This window comes from Poromitra crassiceps (genome assembly GCF_964638095.1).
Source record: "Poromitra crassiceps genome assembly, chromosome: 5".
In the NCBI taxonomy this organism is placed as follows: domain Eukaryota; kingdom Metazoa; phylum Chordata; class Actinopteri; order Beryciformes; family Melamphaidae; genus Poromitra; species Poromitra crassiceps.
This window is the reverse complement of record NC_139642.1, coordinates 56629730-56635129: the sequence shown is the minus strand read 5'-3', so window position 1 is coordinate 56635129 and position 5400 is coordinate 56629730. Positions and strand designations below refer to the sequence as shown.

Here is a 5400-nt window from a genome sequence, read left to right as displayed (position 1 = left end):
GCATTAGATACCAAGCAGGCCAGGCCGATACGGGCCGACGTGCGTGCGAAAAATTTGGGCTGTTTGAAGCCCAATTTGGGCCGTTTGAAGCCCAATTTGGGCCGTTTGAAGCCAGATTTGGGCTGTTTGAAGCCAGATTTGGGTCGTTTGAAGCCAGATTTGGGCCAGTTGAAGCCAGATTTGGGCCGGTTGAAGACAGATTTGGGCCGTTTGAAGCCCAATTTGGGCCGTTTGAAGCCAGATTTGGGCTGTTTGAAGCCAGATTTGGGCCGTTTGAAGCCCGATTTGGGTCGTTTGAAGCCAGATTTGGGCCAGTTGAAGACAGATTTGGGCCGTTTGAAGCCCAATTTGGGCCCTTTGAAGCCCAATTTGGGCCGAGTCCAATTTTACAATGAGATGCACCCACTTTAACCCTGAATAAAGTAATAAAACCACTAGTAAACCAGTAGGCGGCGCCTGGCCTGCTGTTCAGTGAGTGGCCTGACTGACGGCACCAATTTTTTTTTTTTTTTTTTTTTTGTGCCCTCAGTCACATGATGCCCTACGCAGTCTGCGTACTCTGCGTATAGGGTGCGGCGGTCCTGGCCTGACAGCTAGTTTGAGTGATAAGTGAGGCAGGAGGAATGACAGCGTTTTCGTGTGAGGACTGAAGGTGTTTCAGAGCACACTCGACGGTTTACTATAGGCTAGGAGACATGACAACTGACAACGCTTAGACTCACTGAGGAACGATACTCTGACTGGCGAGGATGCCCTTGCCCGAGATGTCGGAACTCTTCTATTATACGGCTCTGGGTCACGTGATTGCAAAGAAACGGAGAAACTTGTTGCCATGTTGCTTGAATACCAGGAACTTGAGCTTTCCCCCCATCAAAAGCTGTCAAGCACTCCCACGTGCCTCCCCGCCCACATACGCACGCTTGCACCCGCACCCGCACCCGCACCCACACACACACACACGCACACACACACGCACGCGCACGCACGCACGCACGCACACACACACACACACACACACACACACACACACACACACACACACACACACACACACACACACACTAAGTTATCCACATTGCCAAAGCAGCATCAAAGTAAAAAGTGAAATAGCTACAACTGTAGCAATTTAAATACATAGTAGGCTATTAGTTCATTAGATTTCAAAAGCAGTTCAGATAGACTTTACTGTAACACACAGAGCTGTCATGTTTTCTTTAGCCTACAGGACTCAGTTGTGATGGCCATTATTAAGCAGGTGGGATGCAGTCAATTTGCGAGTTCATCTATTGAGGTTTTCTGCTATTACAGGAATGATTACATTGCATTGAATTGACATGTAGGCTGTAGCTACTGTGCAAGTGTTAGGCACATGTTAATAAAACAAAGATGCTTTTAAAAATAATAACATTACAAACATAGTAGGAAGAGCAGCTCTGCTGACACTGATGCAGAAAACGTGCACACATAGGCTACCACATTATTGCCACATTATATACCACACTGTTGAGTAGGCCTATGTAGGCTACATAAAATAGCTGCTCTTTATTTTACAAAGACAACAGCATGCTCTTCATGGACCAAGTAGAGATTAGGCTACTTGCCTTAAAAATGCAGAAATAACCTGCCTCAATTAATCATAAAATGTCCATAAAATGTTTTTATGCAGTAAATGAATAATCACAGAATAAGCCATGTTGTATAATAATGTGCAGCTTGACTTTCAGTTTGATTTGCATGTTTCTCTCAGACCTGGCAACCCTGCTGCGAGTCGCGTCACCAGGGCCAGGCTCTTCTCGGCGAAGGGGAAAGAGAGAGGAGGCTGGCCAGCGAGACTACGGAGAAAGTGATAGAAAGACGAGGTAAGGACTGAAATAATGAGTAGACCTGAATATAATAGAGTAAATATAATAGTAAAGAACGTTTAATGTCTTGAGTGTATTTTCCCATGTGATATGAATCATAATCTACTTTGAGGGAAGTAGCTAGGCCTATCATTTCAGGGAGTGCCTGTATTATTCAGGAAGGAAAAAGAAAGTAGATTTAGTCCCAACGGCGACCGACCAGATCAAGAGAAACACCAAAGTTGACATTTAGGCTGGCTTTGCCTACATGCGCTAAATGTCTACATGACTGACTCAAAAGACCTTTTCCACAGCAGTCATTTTAACATGTCATAGCGGGGTCTCTGTAAAGGTTACTGCACTGCCACTGGCCAGCAATGGTGTTCAAGGCCCTGTCTCCCCTGGAGAGGCAGCAGAGCACCCTCTGCTGCTTAGAAAGTTAAAAAGCTTACAACACCTGGTATTCCCAGGCGGTCTCCCATCCAAGTACTAACCAGGCCCGACGATCGGGCGTGTTCAACGTGGTATGGCCGTAAGCAACTATAGAAGCAGCAGGAAGGCCTTTTATACACGTTCAGAGACTGCGGTCAACTGAGCCGACGTTCGCGAAACCACAGTCAAGCCAGCCGACACTTGGTTTTTGATGCGTGTCTATTCGTGCCGTAACGGTACTGCTGCTTCACGGGTGTTCGGAGCGGGCTAAAAAGTCGAGTGTCACAATTCAGTGATCCTTTCTCACATTTACTTTACCACACTAGATCGACATTACAACAAACAGTGTATTGAATGACTGTTGAATATGTCACAAAAGTCCTACCTTATTGAACGATCGTAGCAGGAGTTTCGCTTGGTACTATCATGTTGATGCTCTCAACAAGATGGGGAAAAACCGGCATTTCCGGGACTGGTTTTCCAAAATAAAAGCACGATTCGACTCCAGTCTAGACCACACAGATTTGGTGTTTGTTCCGACTTTCTAAGTACTGTACAATCGCATAACTCCATAATCCCACACCATGACTGACATGGTTGTGTACACTACACCCCTGGGTATACACTCTCATGAAATTACCCATTTTCACTGTGCCATTTTGGAGAAATAGTCAAAATCTCAATACTGAACTTGAAAAATGTGTTTTTTTCGACTTCTTAGTACTGTACAATCGCATAACTCCATAATCCCACACCATGACTCACATGGTTGTGTACACTACACCCCTGGGTATACACTCTCATGAAATTAGCCATTTTCACTGTGCCATTTTGGAGAAATAGTCAAAATCTCAATACTGAACTTGAAAAATGTGTTTTTTTCTACTTCTAAGTACTGTACAATCGCATAACTCCATAATCCCACACCATGACTCACATGGTTGTGTACACCACACCCCTGGGTATACACTCTCATGAAATTAGCCATTTTCACTGTGCCATTTTGGAGAAATACAGTCAAAATCTCAATACTGAACTTGAAAAATGTGTTTTTTTTACTTTCTAAGTACTGTACAATCGCATAACTCCATAATCCCACACCATGACTGACATGGTTGTGTACACTACACCCCTGGGTATACACTCTCATGAAATTACCCATTTTCACTGTGCCATTTTGGAGAAATAGTCAAAATCTCAATACTGAACTTGAAAAATTTGTTTTTTTTACTTTCTAAGTACTGTACAATCGCATAACTCCATAATCCCACACCATGACTGACATGGTTGTGTACACTACACCCCTGGGTATACACTCTCATGAAATTAGCCATTTTCACTGTGCCATTTTGGAGAAATAGTCAAAATCTCAATACTGAACTTGAAAAATGTGTTTTTTTCGACTTCTAAGTACTGTACAATCGCATAACTCCATAATCCCACACGATGACTCACATGGTTGTGTACACTACACCCCTGGGTATACACTCTCATGAAATTAGCCATTTTCACTGTGCCATTTTGGAGAAATACAGTCAAAATCTCAATACTGAACTTGAAAAATGTGTTTTTTTTTACTTTCTAAGTACTGTACAATCACATAACTCCATAATCCCACACCATGACTGACATGGTTGTGTACACTACACCCCTGGGTATACACTCTCATGAAATTACCCATTTTCACTGTGCCATTTTGGAGAAATAGTCAAAATCTCAATACTGAACTTGAAAAATGTGTTTTTTTTACTTTCTAAGTACTGTACAATCGCATAACTCCATAATCCCACACCATGACTGACATGGTTGTGTACACTACACCCCTGGGTATACACTCTCATGAAATTAGCCATTTTCACTGTGCCATTTTGGAGAAATAGTCAAAATCTCAATACTGAACTTGAAAAATGTTTTTTTTTCTACTTCTAAGTACTGTACAATCGCATAACTCCATAATCCCACACCATGACTCACATGGTTGTGTACACTACACCCCTGGGTATACACTCTCATGAAATTAGCCATTTTCACTGTGCCATTTTGGAGAAATAGTCAAAATCTCAATACTGAACTTGAAAAATGTGTTTTTTTTCTACTTCTAAGTACTGTACAATCGCATAACTCCATAATCCCACACCATGACTCACATGGTTGTGTACACCACACCCCTGGGTATACACTCTCATGAAATTAGCCATTTTCACTGTGCCATTTTGGAGAAATACAGTCAAAATCTCAATACTGAACTTGAAAAATGTGTTTTTTTAACTTTCTAAGTACTGTACAATCGCATAACTCCATAATCCCACACCATGACTGACATGGTTGTGTACACTACACCCCTGGGTATACACTCTCATGAAATTACCCATTTTCACTGTGCCATTTTGGAGAAATAGTCAAAATCTCAATACTGAACTTGAAATATAAGGAAATAAAAATAAAAAAAACACCCTAAGAAATGAAAGGTAACTAAAGACAATCACAACGTTGCAAGTGCAATCAAATTAATTATATACAATACGTACATGAGTGATGGAGTGTTCTGACTATATATGAATGTGTGTTTATTTACATGAAATTTACAGTCTGAGCAAAATAGGCATTAAATAGGCATGAGTTTCCATGAATGTACAGTCTGAGTTAAATAATTAACTTTAGAAGCCGAGTTCAATATTAATGGGCAGTGAAGTAACATGAATTTACAGTCCCGGTTAATTATCAGTTTACATTGAATTTTCCATGAAATGATGATGAGAATAATTTGAAAAATAATAATAAATATAGCCGCAAGCGGCGATGCGGGGTCCAAGCTTCTGCTTCAAAGCTTCAAGCTTTATATAGTACCAGGAGAAGGGCATTTATGATGTCATTTATGATGTCATTTATGATGTCATAACTGACGTCGTCATAGAGAAGGTGACAGTCTTGTGACATCACTGATGATGTCATCTATGATGTCATCTATGATGTCATCTATGATGTCATAACTGACGTCGTCATAGAGAAGGTGACAGTCTTGTGACATCACTGATGATGTCATCTATGATGTCATCTATGATGTCATCTATGATGACATAGTGTCAAAGTTTAAACATTTATCATTTCAAGACGGTTTCACGTATCC

The 5400-nt window shown here is 41.4% G+C and overlaps 1 protein-coding gene across 2 annotated transcripts in view; it reads left to right on the top strand.

The window, feature by feature from the left end:
• The first annotated feature begins 1788 nt into the window (after nucleotides 1-1788).
• LOC310777046 (NLR family CARD domain-containing protein 3-like) overlaps nucleotides 1789-5400 on the top strand; it is a 126683-nt gene continuing 123071 nt past the window's right edge. For both annotated transcript variants that reach the window (XM_083637294.1, XM_083637295.1), the window contains exon 1: nucleotides 1789-1859. The gene's annotated coding sequence lies outside the window, so the exon portion shown is untranslated. The remainder of the gene's footprint in view (nucleotides 1860-5400) is intronic.